This window comes from Chlorocebus sabaeus, chromosome 21 (assembly GCF_047675955.1).
Source record: "Chlorocebus sabaeus isolate Y175 chromosome 21, mChlSab1.0.hap1, whole genome shotgun sequence".
Lineage (NCBI taxonomy): Eukaryota > Metazoa > Chordata > Mammalia > Primates > Cercopithecidae > Chlorocebus > Chlorocebus sabaeus.
This window is the reverse complement of record NC_132924.1, coordinates 78396046-78416481: the sequence shown is the minus strand read 5'-3', so window position 1 is coordinate 78416481 and position 20436 is coordinate 78396046. Positions and strand designations below refer to the sequence as shown.

Sequence of the window (20436 nt, the reverse complement as noted above, 5' to 3'; positions counted from 1 at the left end):
GTCTCTAGCAGTCCTCCTGCTGTGGCCTTCCAAAGTGCTAGGATTATAGGCGTGAGCCACTGTGTCCAGCTTATTTTCTATTAAAACTGAAAGAGCAACATTGTTGAACATAGCCAGATGGAAACAACTCAAATGTCAGTTGATGAATAAACAAAATGTAGCATATCCTTACAGTGGAATAAAAATACTGAAGTACTGTTACATGCTACAACATGGATATATCTTGAAAACATTATACTAGATCAAAGAAGTCAGTCCTAAAAGACCATATATTAATAAGATTTAATTTATATCAAGTATCTGGAATAGGCAAATTCATAGAGACAGAAAGTAGATTTATGGTTGCCTAGAGCTGGTGGGGAGGGGGAAATACGAGGAGTCTCTGTTGATGGGTATGTGTTTCTTTTTGGGGTGATAAAAATACTGTAAAATTGGTTTTGGTAATGGTTGTACAGCTCTGTGAATATACTAAAGTCATTAAACTGTACAATTTAATTGGGTGATTTGTACATGCGAGTTATATATCTGACTGTAGTTGTTATGAAAAAACAACAGGAGGCCATGTGGGCTGCTCCTAGCCAGCAGGTAGAGATCGGGGCTGGACAGAGGAGTGTGGGCTGTGCTGCAGATTATTTGTGGTACCCAACTGTTGCATGAAACAAGGTTTGCTCTCTTGCATTGCTATGCATGAGTGGATTCCCAGTAAATAGTGCCAGGCTGTCTGATGATGTGCGACTTGTGCTTTAGATTGTAGTGCTTACCTATGCTACGTAAGTCACATTCCCTGTGGCCTTTGTGGCCAGGACTGTGGGCTACTACCTGGAGTGATTCATTAGGGGAAAGGACCCACAGCCTGTGCAGGAGGATAAAAGCATCTCAGAGTACAGGGTGGATGAGCTGGATGAACTGCCAGGCAAGAACCACACCCAGGTGGCGAATCTTAAGGGTAAGGTGGAATTTGCCCCATAGCTGTCCTGGACAGAAACTGCCCAGAGAAGAATGAATGGAAGACATGGGGCTCTCTGGTCCCACCATACATGGGAAGACCTGTGACTGGTCCTGTTACCATGTCAACTTAGCCCCAAACCCATCTCTAATTGACTTTGCTGCTTGGCCTCTCTTGCTCCACACAGCCACGTGCATACTGGCTGTTCCTTGATGGCCAGGCAGATGCAGCAGCTGTTGGGCGAGCAAAGAAAAAGACCCTGGAAGGTTCTGGCCTGAAGGCTGCATCTGTGGTGTGACAGCCACAACTGCTCAGGCTTCTGTGTCTGGGTGCACCGTGGGGAGGAGTGCTATGATAAGAACATTGGCTCTCAGTCTCCCTGGGGAGAAGTTTGGCCTCAAGTGGGATTTGGGCGTTGCCTTTAGGAAGGCTCTCTGCATGTCTAGTTCCAGTTTGTATTGGGAAGAATGAAAAAAGTCTGCCAGCTTCTTTCTCTAGTTTGCCCTGTCTTTTGTGCTGATTCTTTCTAAGATCCCCTCCTATCAGCTCAGGAGTGGGATTTTCTGGAGAAGGAAAGTGTTTTTCTGTTCCTTGGCAGCCCAGACTGCTCACCTTGGGGCATGGAGGAACATGGGCCTGATGAATTTGCTTGAAAGCAATCTGTAATCCCATCACTTTGGGAGGCCAAGGAGGGTGGATCGTTTGAGCTCAGGAGACCAGCCTAAGCAACATGACAAAACCCTGTCTCCACCCCGCCCCCCCCCAAAAAAAGAAAAGCTGAGCTTGATAGCACACTCCTGTAATCCCAGCTACTTGGGAGGCTATGGTGGGAGGATTGCTTGAGCCCAGGAGGTCAAGGCTGCAGTGAGCCATGATTGTACCACTGCATTCCAGCCTGGGTGACACAGTGAGACCCTGTTCCCAAAAAAAAAAAAAAAAAAAAAAACGTTTCTTAGAAGAATTCTAACAGATAACACTATTATTCTCATTTTACAGATGAGGAACTGAGGCACAGAAATGTTAAGAAGCAGGCCCATTGTTTAGAGCTGATAGGTTGTAGAGCCGAGATTTAAAACTACAGGTCCAAGCTTACAGCTGTGCTATCTTGCTTTTTTCAACTAAGAGTCATCCTTATGGAACTTTGGAGTTGGGAGTTCCTTAGCAATTACTTAATCTAACCCTTTTATTTTACTGATGAGAAAATTGAACCTTGGATAATGAGGGATTTATGACTTAGTCTCAAAGGCAGGCAGGTGAACAACTAGCAGTGACACAAGGTGGAATAGAATGTTAACCAATAGAGGTACAGGCATTTACTATGTGAAATTAAGGGAGGGATCATGTAATTCCGATAACTAGCCAAGAGTTGATTTTTTTTGTTTGTTTTTTGAGATGGAGTCTCGCTCTGTCACCTAGACTGGAGTGCACTGGTGGGATCTCGGCTCACTGCAACCTTCATCTCCTGGGTTCAAGCGATTCTCCTGCCTCAGCCTCCTGAATAGCTGGGATTACAGGCGCATGCCACCATGCCCAGCTAATTTTTGTATTTTTGGTAGAGGCTGTTTTTCATCATGTTGGCCAGGCTGGTCTCGAACTCCTGACCTCAGGTGATCTGCCCACCTCGGCTTCCCAAAGTGCTGTGATTACTGGTGTGAGCCACCACACACAGCCCCTAGTTGTATTAGCAATTTATTACCACGTAACAAGTAACTGTGAAGCATAGTGGTTTAATGCAGCATTTATCATCTTAGTTTCTATGGGTTAAGAATTTGGAAGCAGTTTAGTGGGGTGGTTCTGGCTCAGGGTTGCAGTCATTTTGAAGGCTTGGCTGGAGCTGGAGGATCTGCTTCCAGGCTGTTGGCAGGAGGCCTTGCTTGTTGCCCTGTGGACCTCTTCTTGAATGTTCTCACAACATGTCAGCTGGCTTCATCAAGAGGGAGCAAGGAGGAAGCTGTGGTTACATTTTTATAATGCACCCTTAGAAATCTCACACTGTCAAGTTCTGCTGCATTTGTTAGAAGGGAGTTACTGGGTACAGCCCATACTCAAGGGAGAATTCAGGTTCTGCCCTTTGAAGAGATGCAAATTAAGTAATTTGTGAACATAGTTTTGAAACCACCAGACTGGCTAAGCATATTGAGGAGGAAAAACAGTGGTGAAGAGTCAGAAGATGGGGATTCCAGACCCAGCTCTGCTGCGTGCTCCGTAGGGAGGGAATGATTCATCTTCCCTGAATTTCTTATTTTCTCTAGAAAAATAGGATCGTCAAACTGCACAGCCTACTTTACAGTGGATTATAAAGGTGTCTTAGTCTGTTTACTGTTGCAGTAACTGAATACCTGAGACTGGGTTATTTATTTATTCTTCTTTTTTTTTTGGAGATGGAGTCTTGTTCTTGTAGCCCAGGCTGCAGTACAATGGCACGATCTTGGCTCACTGTAATCTCCGCCCCGCCAGATTTAAGCGATTCTGCTGCCTCAGCCTCCCGAGTAGCTGAGATTATAGGCACCGGCCACCACGTTCAGCTAATTTTTTGTATTTTTAGTGGAGATGGAGTTTTACCTTTTTGGCCAGGCTGGTCTTGAACTCCTGACCGCAGGTGATCCTCCCGCCTCAGTCACCCAAGGCTCATTACAGGTGTGAGCTACTGCGCCCGGCTGGTAATTTATTATTACTATTATTATTATTTTTGAGACGGAGTCTAACTCTGTCACCTAGGCTGGTCTCAACCTCCTGACCTCAGGTGATTCGCCCGCCTCAGCCTTCCAGAGTGCTGGGATTACAGGGGTGAGCCACTGGTCCCTGCCAAGACTGGGTAATTTATAAAGAAAAGGAATTTATTTCTTTCAGTTCTGCATGCTGGGAAGGCCAAGGTCAAGGGGTTGCATCTAATGAGGACCTTCTTGCTGTTGGGGACTCTGCAGAGTCCCACGGCGGCCTAGAGTATCACATGGTTAGGGGGCTGAGTGCGTTTGCTCAGATCTCTTCCTCTTATAAAGCCACCAGTCGCACTCCCAGGATAACCCATTAAAATTTGTTAACCCATTAATCTATGAATAGGTTCCATTCATGAGGGCAGAACCGTCATGACCCAGGCATCTCTTAAAGACCTGCCTCATAATACTGCCGCATTGGGGATTAAGTTTAAATGTGAGTTTCAGAGGGGATAAACATTCAAATCATATCAAAAGGTGGTAGCAAATAGATAAAGCACATAAGATAGGCTCTGTAAACTTTAATGTAGTATAGGGTTAGCTGGCAGACGTGGCTTCTTACCCTGATCCTGCTGTATAATGGCTTAATAGCCATGTAATCTGAACATGTTTAAGCTGTCTATGTGCCTCAGTGTCCTCATTTGTAAAATGGGATTAATTATAGCAACTATAGCACTTTGGGAGGCCAAGGTGGGCAGATCACTTGAGGTCAGGAGTTCGAGACCAGCCTGGCCAATATGGAGAAACCCCATCTCTGCTAATACAAAAATTAGCTGGGTGTGTTGCTGTATGCCTGTAAGTTCTTGCTACCTGGGAGGCTGAGGCAGGAGAATTGCTTGAAACGGGGGAGGTGGAGGTTGCAGTGAGCTGCGATTGAGCCACTACACTCCAGCCTGGGTGACAGAGAGAGACTCCGTCTCAGAAGAAAAAAAAAAAAAAAATTATAGCAACTACAGGGTTATTGTGAGGATTAAGTAAAAATTCAGGCGATATACTTTGCATAATGCCTGCTGTATTAAGACAGGCACTGTTTTGCCGGGCGTGGTGGCTCACACCCGTAATCCCAGCCCTTTGGGAGGCCGAGGTAGGTGGATCACGAGGTCAGGAGATCGAGACCAGCCTGGCCAACTTGGTGAAACCCCATCTCTACTAAAAATACAAAAATTAGCCTGGCGTGGTGGCATGTGCCTGTAATCCCAGCTATGCAGGAGGCTGAGGCAGGAGAATCGCTTGAACCTGGGAGGCAGAGGTTGCAGTGAGCCAAGATTGCACACCACCCTGGCGACAGAGCGAGACTCCGGCTCAAAAAAAAAGGGCACCCTTCAATAAATAGTAACTTTGCTATTTACTCTTTTCTTCCTGTTGTGTCTGTTCAGTTATCTCTGGTTTTTGGACTTAGCCAGTCCTTGACCCTAGGACTTTCACATGGATATTTGTGAAGGATCTCTGATTACATAGGGTATTAAGGTGTGGTGGTACTTTAATGCTACTGTATGTTATTACTGTCTTTTCCTAATTCTTTTTTTTTTCTTTCCTGAGATAGAGTTTCACTCTTGTTGCCCAGGCTGGAGTGCAATGGCATGATCTCAGCTCATTGCAACCTCTGCCTCCCGTGTTTCAGTGATTCTCCTGCCTCAGCCTCCCGAGTAGCTGGGATTACAGGCATACCCAGTTAATTTTGTATTTTTAGTAGAGATGGGGCTTCTCCTTGTTGGTCAGGCTGGCCTCGGACTCCCAACCTCTGATGACCTGCCTACCTTGGCCTCCCAAAGTGCTGGGATTAGAGGTGTGAGCCACCGTGCTTGGCCCCCCTAATTCTTTCATAGGTTCTTTTTTTTTTTTGAGATAGAGTCTCGCTCTGTCGCCCAGGCTGGAGTGCAGTGGCCGGATCTCAGCTCACTGCAAGCTCCACCTCCCAGGTTCACGCCATTCTCCTGCCTCAGCCTCCCGAGTAGCTGGGACTACAGGCGCCCGCCACCACGCCCAGCTAGTTTTTTGTATTTTTTAGTAGAGACGGGGTTTCACCCTGTTAGCCAGGATGGTCTTGATCTCCTGACCTCGTGATCCGCCCGTCTCGGCCTCCCAAAGTGCTGTGATTACAGGCTTGAGCCACCGCGCCCGGCTATAGGTTCTTGACAGGCTCTGATCTCTTTCTTTTCTTTTCTTTCGTTTTTTTTTTTTTTTTTTTTTTGAGACGGAGTCTTGCTCTGTCGCCTGGGCTGGAGTGCAGTGGCGCGATCTCGGCTCACTGCAAGCTCCGCTGCCTCCCGAGTTCATGCCATTCTCCTGCCTCAGCCTCCCGAGAAGCTGGGACTACAGGCGCCCGCCACCACACCTGGCTAATTTTTTTGTATTTTTAGTAGAGACGGGGTTTCACCGTGTTCACCAGGATGGTTTTCATCTCCTAACCTCGTGATCCGCCCACCTCGGCCTCCCAAAGTGCTGGGATTACAGGCGTGAGCCCCCGCGCCCGGCCTCTCTCTCTTTCTCTCTTTCTTTCTTTCTTTTGCTTTCTTTCTCTCTCTCTTTCTCTTTATTTCTTTCTCTCTCTCTCTCTCTTTCTTTCTTTTCTTTTTGAATCAAAAATCTTACTCTATTGCTTAGGCTGGTGTACAGTGATGTGATCTAGGCTCACTGCAGCCTTTGCCTCCCGAGTTCAAGCGATTCTCCTGCCTCAGACTTCCAAGTAGCTAGGATTACAGGAAAGTGCCACCACGCCCAGCTAATTTTTGTATTTTTAGTAGAGATGGGATTTCGCCATGTTGGCCAGGCTGGTCTCGAACCCCTGACCTCAGGTGATCCACCCGCCTCGGCCTCCCAAAGTGCTGGGATTACAGGCATTAGCCACTGCTCTGATATATTTATTTCTTATTTTTTATTTTCTGTTTTCAGTGCTGGCGTGAATGATAATTTTCTTTAGATAAAATGTTTTCTGTTTTAAAGCATATCACCTGATTGGGCAGAACCAGTTTGGTTAGAAAATAGTTCAAATGTGACTGGACATGGTGGCTCACACCTGTAATCCCAGCACTTTGGGAGGCCAAGGTGGGTGGATCACCTGAAGTCGGGAGTTCGAGACCAGCCTGACCAACGTGGAGAAACCGCTTTTCTACTAAAAATACAGAATTGGCCGGGTGTGGTGGCCCATGCCTGTAATCCCAGCTACTTGGGAGGCTGAGGCATGAGACTCACATGAACCCAGGAGGCAGAGGTTGCAGTGAGCTGAGATTACACCATTGCACTCCAGCCTGGGGAACAAGAGCGAAACTCCGTCTCAAAAAAAAGAAGTTTGCCAAACAGCCGTATTCTCACTAATGTTAATGGTATATGTCATTGGTATGGACTAATTTGAAAACATTTTGATTTCTGTTTTCAGGGAAAGTGTGCAATTTTGATATAGCTGTCTTTCATGAGTAGTTGAGACATTTGAGATGTCTTTGTTAATGTAGTTTAGAATTAATTGTGCGAGCTACCACATGTGGCTTTTTTTTGAGATGGAGTCTCGCTCTGTCACCCAGGCTGGAGTGCAGTGGTGCCATCTCTGCTCACTGCAGCCTCCGCCTCCCAGGTTCAAGCAGTTCTCCTGCTTCAGCTTTCCAAGTAGCTGGGACCACAAGTATGTGGCACCACGCATGGCTAATTTTTAAATTTTTTTTGCAGAGATGGGGGTCTCGTCAAGCTGCCCAGGCTAGTCTCAAACTCCTGGACTCAAGCGATCCTCCTGCCTCAGCCTCCCAAAGTGCTGGGATTATAGGCATGGGCTGTCCTGCCCAGCCATAATTTTTCCTCCCCCTCCCACTCCCCCTCATTCTTTGGTTGAATATCTCATGGTAGTTACACATATTTATAAGCCAGTCTGTGGTCACTGTGGTGGCTCACTCCTGTGATCCCAGCACTTTGAGAGGTTGAGGTGGGAGGATCACTTGAGTCCAGGAGTTTGAGACCAGCTTGGGCTAGTGAGACTCTGTCTCTACAAAAAAAAAAAAAAAAAAGTTAGCCAGGCATGGTGGCCTGTAATCCCAGCACTTTGGGAGACTGAAGCCAGAGGATTGCTTGAGTTAGGAGTTTAAGACCAGTCTGGGCAACATAGCAAGACCCTGTCTCTACAAAATTTAAAAAATGAGCTGGGCCTGGTGGCGCGTGTCTGTAATCCCAGCTACCTAGAAGGCTGAGTAGAGGTGGGAGGATCACTTGAGCCCAGAGGTCGAGGTTTCAGTAAGCCATGATCATGCCCACTGCACTTCAGCCTGGGTGACAGAGTGAAACCTTATCTTTAAAAAAAAAAAAAAAAAAAGCCTGTCTGTCTCATAGCTAAGTAAAAGATAAATTAATTTATGTTAATTTTACGGTTCCCAGGCAACGTGCAGTATTTTATTTCTTCATGTAGAATTTTTACTTTTTAGTAAGTCCTTGATTTTCAGGGACCCAGAAAACTGATACCCAACAGATGTTCGGTGCTACTTAAATCATGCAGTTAATAAAGTTTTTTTTTTTTTTTTTTTTTTTACAAATAAGCAGCACAGACTTGAAGCTCCATCAGTAACCAGGGTTGTGAAATGGAATGTGGCTTTTGTGGGTTTTTTTTTGTTGTTGTTTTTCTTTTTGAGATGGAGTCTTGCTCTGTGTCACCCAGGCTAGAGTGCAGTGGTGCAATCTCGGCTCACTGCAACCTCCTCTGCCTCCTGGGGTTCAAGCAATTCTTCTGCCTCAGCCTCCTGAGTAGCTCGGACTACATGTGCGCACCACCATGCTTGGCTAATTTTTGTGTTTTTATTAGAGATAGGGTTTCACCATATTGGCCAGGCTGGTCTTGAACTCCTGACTTCGTGATCCGCCCGCCTCAGCCTCCCAAAGTGCTGGGATTATAGGCATGAGCCACCATGCCTGGCCTTGTATTACTTTTGACAGTGCTGGAGACTTACAGTTTATTGACCTTCATGTAACAGTTGTTTGAGTACCCTCTGTGTTCCAGTCACCACGCAGAGGTGACAAGCAGGAGCTGTTTTCTGCATCATAGAGAGTTATGTGATAATCAGTTAAGTGCAGAATCCTTCACTTTCTGGAAAGGAAATACTGCAGTTGTGAATGCAGTTGAGAATGGTTTGAAGCCAATTAGTAAATTGAAATAGTTATTGATGATGAAATACTTACCTCCAAGAATTTTTTTAAAAACTTTGAAACCTTGGTAAAAGCATTTGGTGATTATTTTGCTGGATTAGAAAACCTTAGAAGTTTTTTCAGCTTTGATATAAAGTACATCTGTAGAAATACTGTCACCTGGTACTTCCTTAAAAGACAGCAGTAAAATTTTGCCCTCTTTTTTAAAAGAAAGAAGTTAAATTTCATCTTAATGTCTAGTCAGCAGAGAGAGGGAAGTACATAACGTTTTAAACCTTTGCTACTGAACAGAACTTTCTGTGATTATGGAAACATTCTGTGTCTGTGAGGTCCAGTATCATAGCTGAAAGCTGGCCCTTGGCCATGTGAAGTGTGACTAGTGTGACCAAAGAACTGGTTTTAATTTTATTTAACTCTAATTTAAATTTAAATAGCTACATGGGGCTGATGGCTATGATAATGGAAAGAGCAGATATACAACATAGGCCCAAGAGCACACAGACCATGTCTGTTTTGGACACCAATTTCTTGCCCTACTTGTATTCCAAACACATTGACATGTACATGTGTAAAATAAATATGAATGAATATATAGATGAATGAGTTTGAGAAGTTTTCATCCTTTGAAAGATAAGCTGTTTCAGTTGTCTTTCATGTTATTCCCTGTAATAATTTATAATTGTTATATCACACATATAATGTGTTTTCCTTATAATGAATTATTTTTTTCGTTTCTTGTGATATACTTGGTCATATTATTCATTTGTTTAGTTTTTGGCATTTCTTTAAAATGTGAGAATTACTTTAGGATATCTCACCAAACTCAAAAGCTACTGTTTAGATTTTAGTTTTTGAATCTGTGGGAGAGAAGTTGAGACTGAGAATTGAGATTCATCATAATGGACTCTTTTGATATTTGACATCAGTAGAACAGTTGTTACTGTTCTTTGTGTCATTTACACAACTACTTAAAATCCCCCTTTCCTTCCTTCAGTGTTTTATTTTTAATTTATTTATTTATTTATTTATTTATTTAATTTTTTTTATTTTTTTTTGAGAAGGAGTCTCGCTCTGTCACCCAGGCTAGAGTGCAGTGGCACGATCTTGGCTCACTGCAAGCTCTGCTTCCCAGGTTCACGCTATTTCCCTGCCTCAGACTCCCAAGTAGCTGGGACTACAGGCACCTGCCAGCACGCCCGGCTAATTTTTTTTTGTACTTTTAGTAGAGATGGGGTTTCCCAGAGTTTGCCAGGATGGTCTTGATCTCCTGACCTCGTGATCCACCCGTCTTGGCCTCCCAAAGTGCTGGGATTTACACCTACAGTGTTTCAAATCAGAAACTAGATAAGCGAGCTTTTTTTTTTTTTTTTTTTGAGATGGAGTTTCCCTCTTGTTGCCTAGGCTGGAGTGCAATGGTGCGATCTCAGCTCACGGCAACATCTGCCTCCTGGGTTCAAGTGATGCTTCTGCCTCAGCCTCCTTAGTGGCTGGGATTACAGGTAGCTGCCATCACACCCAGCTAGTTTTTGTATTTTTAATAGAGACGGGGTTTCACCATGTTGGCCAGGTGGTCTTGAACTCCTGACCTCAGGTGTTCCACCTGCTTGAGCCTCAAGTGTTGGGATTACAGGCGTTAGTGACTGCTCCCGGCCTTCTGTTTTTTTTTTAAAGTGTGAGTGTGGGTGAAGCTTAATGGGTTTAAATCAGAAGAATGCCTCGTTGTTCATTTCCCAGAGGCCATCACACGAGGGTTAGCAGAAAGACTTGCAAATAAAGTTAATTGTGGTACTTAGGAAATATGGAATAGTGGAAGGATTGTACAGTCACATCTTTAAGTTAGAGTATAGAGCAGGGGTCTGCAAACTGCGGATTGCTGGCCAGATATTGCCTGTCGTGTGTTTGTATAGTTTGTAAGGTAGCTTTTACATTTTTAAATGATTGAAAAAATTCAGAAGATTTTGTGACATTACAGGAAATTCAGATTTCAGTGTATAGCCCAGGTGCTCTTTGGGAGACTGAGACAGGAGGATCACTTGAGACCAGCCTGGTCAATATAGTGATATCCCGTCTCTACAGGAAAAAAAAAAAAAAAAAAAAAAAAAGTGTGGTGGCATACACTTGGGGTCCCAACTACTTGGGAGGCTGAGGTGGTAGGATCACTTGAGCCTGGGAGATAGAAGCTGCATTGAGCTGTGATGACGCCACCACTGCACTCCAGCCTGGGTAACAGAGCATGACCCTGTCTCAAAAAAAAAAAAAGGAAAGAAAAGAAAATGTTGTATATCTCACTTTGTATAACCATAATTGATATCTTTCGTTCTTTTGTGGTGCTCCATGAAAAAATTGACTGCTTTAGCTCACAACTCAACTGCCCACTTGCTTTTTCTTGAAATAGTCATTGTATTTTGGTGTATGGCATGAGTTCTTTATGCATACTTCCCATTTTCTCACACAGAATTTTGAAAAGATACATATTTAAGGTTAGAGATTAATAAAAATAATTTTTTACATCTTTGTTACAGACATTTAAAAAATGATGATGAACAATATAATTACTACTAGTATAGTTATGGATCTTGGCCTTTTTTTTTTTTTTTTTTTTTTTTCCTGTGACAGTGTTTCACTCTGTCTCCCAGGCATGATCTTGGCACTCTGCAGTGGCATGATCTTGGCACATTGCAGTTTCTGCCTCCTGGACTCAAGTGATCCTCCCACCTCAGCCCCCCGCGTAGCTGGGACTACAGGTGTGTGCCACCACACCAGGACAATTTTTGTGTTTTTAGTAGAGATGGGGTTTCACCATGTTGGCCAGGCTGGTTTCAAACTGCTGCCAAGTGATCTGCCCGCCTTGGCCTTCCAAAGTGTTAGGATTACAGGCGTGAGCCACTGTGCCCGGCCAGGAGCCTGTCCTTGATTCATGCCAAAGCACTAGTATTAGCATCAGTCAAGGCACTAGAAATACTAGTGCCTTAGCATGAATCAGGACCAGGATCCTGGCCAGGCACATACCTTTGCTACTGCACTGTCAGTGAAAAAAGCAAACAATATTTTAGTATTATTCTCAGGGGTTCACAGGAGTTCATGGCCCGTACTTGGAGAGATGCCGTTGACTGCTGTCACTCAGTGTTTAGGACTGCTGTTCCTTCCTCTGAATTTTTCTGGATATCTCAGGTGGATGTTTCTTCCTTCATTATTTTGTTAACAATATTTATGACAATTAGGTGAGCTCCTTGAAGATGAGAAGTTGTCTCTTAATCATTATTATATTCTTCTATGTTTGGTTCGTAGTACCTGGATCACAGGTAATTAATAAGTGCTTGTGGAATGAATGAGGTGATTGAAATAAACAGATTTAAGAACACCAAAACTAGTTTGGAATCTTTAACTAGAGGAGGAATGGCTTTTTGTTCCTCTATTCAAAATTCCTGAGGTCATGTATTTCGGGCATAAAACTTTGAATAGTTTACAATGATGTCTCAGAATTACATAAAATACGAAATTATTCATCCTTGTTTTAGAACAGATTTCCGTGGCTTAATTAATGCAAGAATGGATCAAAGGCGCATGCTTGAATACCTGTCCTTTGAAAACTCTTTATAAAATACAAATAGACACTTTCTTAAAAATTATTGAAAAAATTAGTTTTAATAGTTAATGTCATAACTATTACTATTCCTTTTAAAATCAGGGACAATATTGAGTTGACTGCTCTCCCTTTTTGTTGTGTAGTATTACGGTATTTAGCAGTGTTAGTGCAGTCAGATAAAAACACCCCAAACAGGTTAGAAAGAAGCAAAGCTTACTATTTTCAGGTGATATTATCTTTTTGAAAAATCCAAGATTCTAATTTGAGAACTATTATAGCCAAAAAGGGTCAAAATAAACAGTTCCAAACTATAGGATAAAAGTAAAATACTTCGAAAGTAATTTATTGGCGGCCGGGCGCGGTGGCTCAAGCCTGTAATCCCAGCACTTTGGGAGGCCGAGACGGGTGGATCACAAGGTCAGGAGATCGAGACCATCCTGGCTAACACGGTGAAACCTCGTCTCTACTAAAAATAATACAAAAAACTAGCTGGGCGAGGTGGCGGGCGCCTGTAGTCCCAGCTACTCGGGAGGCTGAGGCAGGAGAATGGCGTGAACCTGGGAGGTGGAGCTTGCAGTGAGCTGAGATCTGGCCACTGCACTCCAGCCTGGGCGACAGAGCCAGACTCTGTCTCAAAAAAAAAAAAAAAGTAATTTATTGGATATATGCAATGAACAACATCCTATTTACAACAGGATTCAAAATTATTTCTCTTTCATAATTGAGAAAATTTAACCCCTGATAAAAGTGATTTGAACAGGCCACTTAATTACAGCAGAATACTAGCCTTTAAGGTCAGTGCTTTTAGCTTGAGACCCTTAGGTTGGACTTTTATATTATCTTTAGAATCTGCGGGGTACAGTTGCTTATGCCTGTATTCCCAGGACTTTAGGAGGCTGAGTCAGGTGGATCACCTGAGGTGAGGAGTTGGAAATCAGCATGGCCAACATGGTGAAACCCCGACTCTACTAAAATTACAAAAAAATCAGTCAGCCGTGGTGGCGCTACTGGCATGCACCTGTAATCCCAGCTGCTCGGAAAGCTGAGGCAGGAGAATCGCTTGAGCTGGGGAGGTGGAGGTTGCAGTGAGCCGAGACGTGCCACTGCAGCCTGGGAGACTCTGTTTCAAAAACAAAAAACAAAACAAAACAAAAAAACTTTTAACAATTTTTACTAAATTCATTTAAAGATGGTAAAGTTTTATTCACCTTTTATTTTTGCCTTGTAATAACTTCAAATTAGTACTTTATCTTAAAACATTTTATTTTCAGGTTTTGGTTAGAGGAGTTACATTGAAAAAGTATTTTTTATATTCTTTTTTAAAGATTTTTAATTATAAGAAACTTCAAACATACAAACTGAACTGATAGCATGTTAAACCACTAAGTACCTGGCACCTAAATTTAACAATCATTAAGGTTTTGTTCCATTTTTTTCTTTTTTTGCAACTGTATTTAAAAGCAGTTGGCATATTACTGCCGTATCTCTTGCGTATTATTTCTCCCTTACGTATTTCTGTATACATCACTGTCTTAGTCGACTTGGGCTGCCGTAACAATATACCATAGACTGGGTAGCTTAAAACAACAGACATTTCTTTCTCACAGTGCCGGAGGCCGAAAGTCTGAGATAAGGCTGCCATCATGGTCAGGTTCCAGGCGGGACGTGTTCTTGGCTTGCAGATGGCTGCTGTCTCACTGTGCCATCGCGCTTAGGAGAGTTAGGGAGCAAGCTGTCTGGTGTCTCTCCTTATATAATCCCATCCTGAGGTCAGGTGCGGTGGCTCATGCCTGTAATCCTAGCACTTTGGGAGGCTGAGGCAGGTGGATCACCTGATGTCAGGAGTTTGAGACCAGTCTGGCCAACATGGTGAAACCCTGTCTCTACTAAAAATACAAAAATTAACCAGGTGTGGTGGCAGGTGCCTGTAATCCTAGCTACTCAGTAAGCTGAGGCAGGAGAATTGCTTGAACCCGGGAGGCAGAGGTTGTAGTGAGCCAAGATCGTGCCATTACACTCCAGCCTAGGCAACAGAGTGAGACTCCATCTCAAAAAAAAAAAAAAAAAAACAAAAAAAACAATAAGAATCTCTTCATGAGCCCCACTATCATTGATGCCTTCCTCTAACCCTAATTACCTGCCAAAGGCCCCACCTTCAGATATCTATCACACAGGGTAAGGGCTTCAACACAGGAATTTTGGGGGGACACAATTCAGCCCATAGCAATCATGCATTTATTACATAATCATAATGCATTATCACACCCAACAGAATTATCATAATTTTTCTGGTATCATCTAAAACTCATATCAAGGTCTGGCATGATGGCTCATGCCTGTAATCCCAGCACTTTGGGAGGCCGAAGTGGGCGGCTCACTTGAGATCTGGAGTTCAAGACCAGCCTGGCCAACATGGTGAAACTCCATCTCTACTAAAATTACAAATATTAGCTAGGTGTGGTGGCAGGTGCCTGTAATCCCAGCTACTTGGGAGACTGAGGCAGAAGAATCGCTTGAACCTAGGAGCCAGAGGTTGCAGTGAGCCAAGATGGCACCATTTGCACTCCAGCCTGGGCAACAGAGAGAGACCCTGTCTCAAAAACAAAAAACAAAAAACAAAAACTCAATCCATGTTCACATTTCTTTTTTTTTTTTTTTTTTTTTTAGATTATAAAAACTTCCTCTTTAATCAAGGCTTTTAACATGAACAGATTTCTTGAATAAAATGGAAAGTTTCCAGTACACTGAAACATAAATCCACAAGTCACCATACATACAACACCCGGCAGGAAAAAAACAAAAACAGCAAGTTTACATGATCTCTGTTAACAGCCGTGGTCTCAAACTCAGATGCTTCCTCCATCTGCCAAGTGTGTTCTGGATACAGAGCACATCGTGGCTTCTGGGGTCACACTCAGCTGAGGCTGTGGGTCCACAGAGCACTCATCTGGCTAGGCTATGGTGGTGGTGGCTCTACTCAAGCAAAGCAGTTACCAGCACATTCAAACAGTGTATTGAACATCTTTTAAATATCAAAGTGAGAAACAAGAAGGCAACATAATAATATTATCAGAAAGATGTTAGGAAGTAAGGACAGCTGTGTAAAGCTTGAGGCTGAAAAGTAGCTTGCCAGCTTCATTTCTTTGGCTTCTTGGGTAGTGGGCGCCGGAACAGCAAGATGTGAGGTTCTGGTTCATGGATCATATAATGGACCCATCCCTGACTCTGCTGAACGCCAAGATTCCTCCATTCAGATTCAGGCATCAAATGAGTTTTAGGGACCAGCTTGGCTATGTCCTTGGGCAGCATGACATGTTGATACTCAAACTCCTCGTCGTCGTATTTGTCCGAATAGTAAATCTGTTTGTGCGACATGATCGCTCGGTTTGCTAGCCTTTCAGCCCCGCGCCGCCAACCTCCAAGCAACTCCCAGCAGCACGCGCCCATGTTCACATTTCCACTGTCACTTTAGGGAATGCCTTTTTACAGTTGATTTATTAGAATTGGGAACTCAGAGTGTGTTAAATTTGTTATGCTTTTAAAATCTGGAAGTGGTTTTAAAAGTAGTTCAGTAAGACAACAGACTCTTTCCTCAACCAACGTGTTAGTATGAAAAAGAAATTTAGAGGAGGGATTGCTGTAGAGTAAAATTTACTTAAAACGTATAACAACAAATGTAATGGGAACTTTTTTTTTGGTTTTCAGTCGTAACAAATCAGCTGTAAAAAGATGGTAATATCCTAAATTCTATATAACTCCAGTATTCTGGAAAACTGGTACATATACATATTTGAGTTATAAATTAAAAAATAACATCTTGAAAGTATTTTCATTAAAGGTTTTATATTTCTAACAAATTATAATGGTATTTTAAAACAGTCCCAACACACTAAAGAAAAATTTGAGTGAAGATATTGTTAAAAGTCAAGTCATCTTTTTGTGAGGTAACTTTACAAACACCAAAGCAGAATTTATCATAGTAGTTTACTAAAACGTTGTAAAGAAAAGAACATTACTTTTTTCTCTGTGTTTTCTATTAACTGTGGTGAATATTTGATGTGAAATGCTGTTCAAATATGAATTTAACCAGTAGGTGGCAATAAATCAATACCAAATTTATTTTTAAGAAAAGTTCAAGAAAGATACCATAAATCGTAAACAAGATAACATTTGATTTTTTTCACAAATATTTTTGTGTTTTTTGGCTTTAGTAAATGTTATTTAATTTGAAAATTTGGTATATATGTTATTTTTATACGATAAGCAAAGTTGATTTTTTTTTTTTTAAGATGGAGTTTTGCTCTTGTTGCCCAGGCTGGAATGCAGTGGTGCGATCTTGGCTCACCGCAACCTCTGCCTCCCGGGTTTAAGCAATTCTCCTGCCTCAGCCTCCCGAGTACCTGGGATTACAGGCCTCCACACCTGGCTTATTTTTTGTCTTTTTAGTAGAGTCGGGGTTTCTCCATGTTGGTCAGGCTGGTCTTGAACTCCCGACCTCAGCTGATATGCCTGCCTCGGTCTCCCAAAGCGCTGGGATTACAGATGTGAGCCACCGTGCCCAGCTGCTTTTTTTTAATTTTTATTTTTAAAGATAGTCTTGCTCTGTCACCCAGGCTGGAGTGCAGTGGCGCCATCTCACTGCAACCTCTGCCTCCTGGGCTGTCGAGCCTCCCACCTCAGCCTCTCCAGTAGTTGAAACTAGACACACAATACCATGACCAGTTTTCAAAATGTTTTGTAGAAATGAGATCTCACTGTATTTCCTAGGCTGGTCTGGAACTCCTGGGCTCACGCAATTCTCCTGCCTCCGTCTCCCAAAGTGCTGGGATTACAGGTGTGAGCCACAACAACCAGCCCAAGGTTCATTTTAAAGCTATGAGTTGATTTTTGATAATTGAATATTTGCTCATAGTTCTTTTAAAAACTGAGTGATAATGCAATTGTTTGCTTTATTATCTTGTGGCTGTAAATAGTCAGTCATGGAATTGGGAATTTTTTGTCTTCCTTTATTAGAAGTTTAATAATTATTTGATAATAAGTAGTGTTATTTATTTTTTGAAACGGAGCCTTACTCTTGTTGCCCAGACTGGAGTGCATTGGTACCATCTCGGCTCACTGCAGCCTCTACCCCCTGGGTTCAAGTGATTCTCCTTCCTCAGCCTCCCGAGTAGCTGGGATTACAGGCATATGCCACCACACCTGGCTAATTTTTTTGTATTTTTAGTAGAGACGGGGTTTCACCGTGTTGGCTGGACTGATCTGGGACTCCTGACCTCAAGTGACCCACCCGCCTTGGCCTCCCAAAGTGCTGAGATTACAGGCATAAGCTACCGCGTCCAACCAATAAGTAGTGTTCTTTAAGTTAATTAATTAATTAATTAATTATTATTATTATTATTTGAGTCTATCTTCCAAGCTGGAAGGCTGGAGTGCAGAGGCATGATCTTGGCTCACTACAAACCTCTGCCTCCCGAGTTCAAGCTATTTTCCTGCCTCAACCTCCTGAGTAGCTGGGATTACAGGCATGTGCCACCACATCTGGCTAATTTTTTTGTATTTTTTTTTTTTTTTTTTTTTTTTTTTGAGACGGAGTCTGGCTCTGTCACCCAGGCTGGAGTGCAGTGGCCGGATCTCTGCTCACCGCAAGCTCCGCCTCCCGGGTTTACGCCATTCTCCTGCCTCAGCCTCCGGAGTAGCTGGGACTACAGGCGCCCGCCACCTCGCCCGGCTAGTTTTTTTGTATTTTTTAGTAGAGACGGGGTTTCACCGTGTTAGCCAGGATGGTCTCGATCTCCTGACCTAGTGATCCGCCCGTCTCGGCCTCCCAAAGTGCTGGGATTACAGGCTTGAGCCACCGTGCCCGGCCATTTTTTTGTATTTTTAATGGAGACTGGGTTTCACCATGTTGGTCAGGCTGGTCTCGAACTCCTGACCTCAAGTGATCCTCCCGCCTCAGCTTCCCAAAGTGCTGGGATTACAGACATGAACCACCGTGCCCAGACAAACTTTATATGTATTTTAATACCAGAAACATCAGGGCTGGGTGCAGTGGCTCATGCGTGTAATCCCAGCACTTTGGGAGGCTAAGGCGGGTGGATCACGAGGTCAGGAGTTCGAGACCAGCCTGGCCAACGTGGTGAAACCCCAACTCTACTAAAAATACAAAAATTAGCTGGATGTTGGTCGGGTGTGGTGGCTCACGCCTGTAATCCCAGCACTTTGGGAGGCCAAGGTGGGTGGATCATGAGGTCAAGAGATCGAGACCATCCTGGCCAGTGTGGTGAAACCCCATCTCTACTAAAAATACAAACATTAGCCAGGCATGGTGGCGTGAGCCTATAGTCCCAGCTACTTGGGAGGCTGAGATGGAAGAATTGCTTGAACCCAGTAGACGGAGATTGCGGTGAGCCGAGATTTTGCCGCTGCGACAGAGTGAGACTCCGTCTCAAAAAAAAAATTAGGCAGACGCCTTTAATCCCAGCTACTTGGGAGGCTGAGGCAGGAGAATGACTTGAAACTGGAACGCGCAGGTTGCAGTGAGCTGAGATCACGCCACTTCTCTCCAGCCTGGGCAACAGGAGTGAAACTCTGTCTCAAAACAAACAAAACAAAACAAAAAAACCCCTAGAAACATAGCATTGTCTGATATAAATGACTAGAAGAAATCAGTGTATATTTATATGTAATAATGGTATAAATGTAGTAGATTAGTTGGTATTTATATTTGGATCAGTTATTACAGCATTAGGCTAGAATGTTTGGTAAATGGTACATAAAGCATGATACTATTTATAAACATTTTCCAAAAGCTCATTACCAAATATTGTTAATAAATGTATATGTATATTATTTTCTGTCTCTCTTTCTCTCATAAAACTGTACAAAATGAACCAGCAGGAAGCAGAAAGTAACTACTGCTGGAAAGTAGGAAAGAGATTGGCTCTCAGGATGTTTTTTTCAGGGAATATGGAGCTATTTCTTGCAATATTAGCAGTTTTCATTTCTGAGGCACAAATGTGAAAATACTCTTTTTTCTCTAGTGTATTGTTTGAATTAAAAATACTGTATACAGTTAAACATGATCCTGAGCAGAGCAACCGGTGATTACTAAACGTTAATTAAATTTGTCACTTCAGATTAGAAATTTTTGAAGGTCTTTGTTTTGTATATTATCTGTATACACAAACAGCTAAATGTTATTACTTAATATTTGTTACAGTAAACATTTCTGGGTATTATCCAACCTATATTCTTATAATTTCTAATGTAAAATTTCATACATCACAATTTACATCCATAGTTTTAGGCTTTTTGCTTGTTTCTATTTGTTTGTTTGTTTGTTTGTTTGACGGAGTCTCACTCTGTCGCCCAGGCTGGAGTGCAGTGGTGCGATTTGGGCTTACTGCAACCTCCACCTCCCGGGTTCAAGCTATTCTTCTGCCTCAGCCTCCCAAGTAGCTGGGATTACAGGCGAGCGCCACCACACCCAGCTAATTTTTGTATTTTTAGTAAAGATGGGGTTTCACCATGTTGGCCAGGCTGGTCTCCAAGTCCTGGCATCGTGACCTGCCCACCTTGGCCTCCCAAAGTGCTGGAATTACAGGTGTGAGCTACCACGCCCGGCCTTATTTTTTTATATAAAAAATTACAGAACACTTCATGAATTTGCTAGTCATCCTTGGGCAGAGGCCACGCTAATCTTTTCTGTATTGTTCCAGTTGTATATGTGCTGCTGAAGTGAGCACTTATTTTTTGTTTTTTTTGAGACGGAGTCTCACTCTGTTGCCCCGGCTGGAGTGTGGTAGCACGATCTCTGCTTACTGCAACCTCCACTTCCCAGGTTCAAGCTATTTTCCTGCCTCAGCCTCCCTAGTAGGTGGACTTATAAGCACCCACCACCATGCCTTGCTAATTTTTGTATTTTTAGTAGAGATGGAGTTTCACCATGTTGGCCAGTCTGGTCTTGAACTCCTGACCTCAGGTGATCCAACTACCTTGACCTCACAAAGTGCTGGGATTACAGGCATGAGACACTGTGCCTGGCCTACGAAGCGAGCACTTATTTTTAAAAT

The 20436-nt window shown here is 43.1% G+C and overlaps 1 protein-coding gene, 1 non-coding gene and 1 pseudogene across 13 annotated transcripts in view; 1 reads left to right on the top strand and 2 right to left on the bottom strand.

Moving 5' to 3' along the window:
- Nucleotides 1-20436, top strand: part of SRPK2 (SRSF protein kinase 2) — a 287057-nt gene that overhangs the window by 35610 nt on the left and 231011 nt on the right. The window lies entirely within an intron of this gene.
- On the bottom strand, nucleotides 15004-15826 carry LOC103226693 (cyclin-dependent kinases regulatory subunit 1 pseudogene; annotated as a pseudogene).
- Nucleotides 20006-20109, bottom strand: LOC119626378 (U6 spliceosomal RNA). Its single transcript, XR_005242547.1, has one exon. It is a non-coding gene; the product is annotated as a U6 spliceosomal RNA (small nuclear RNA).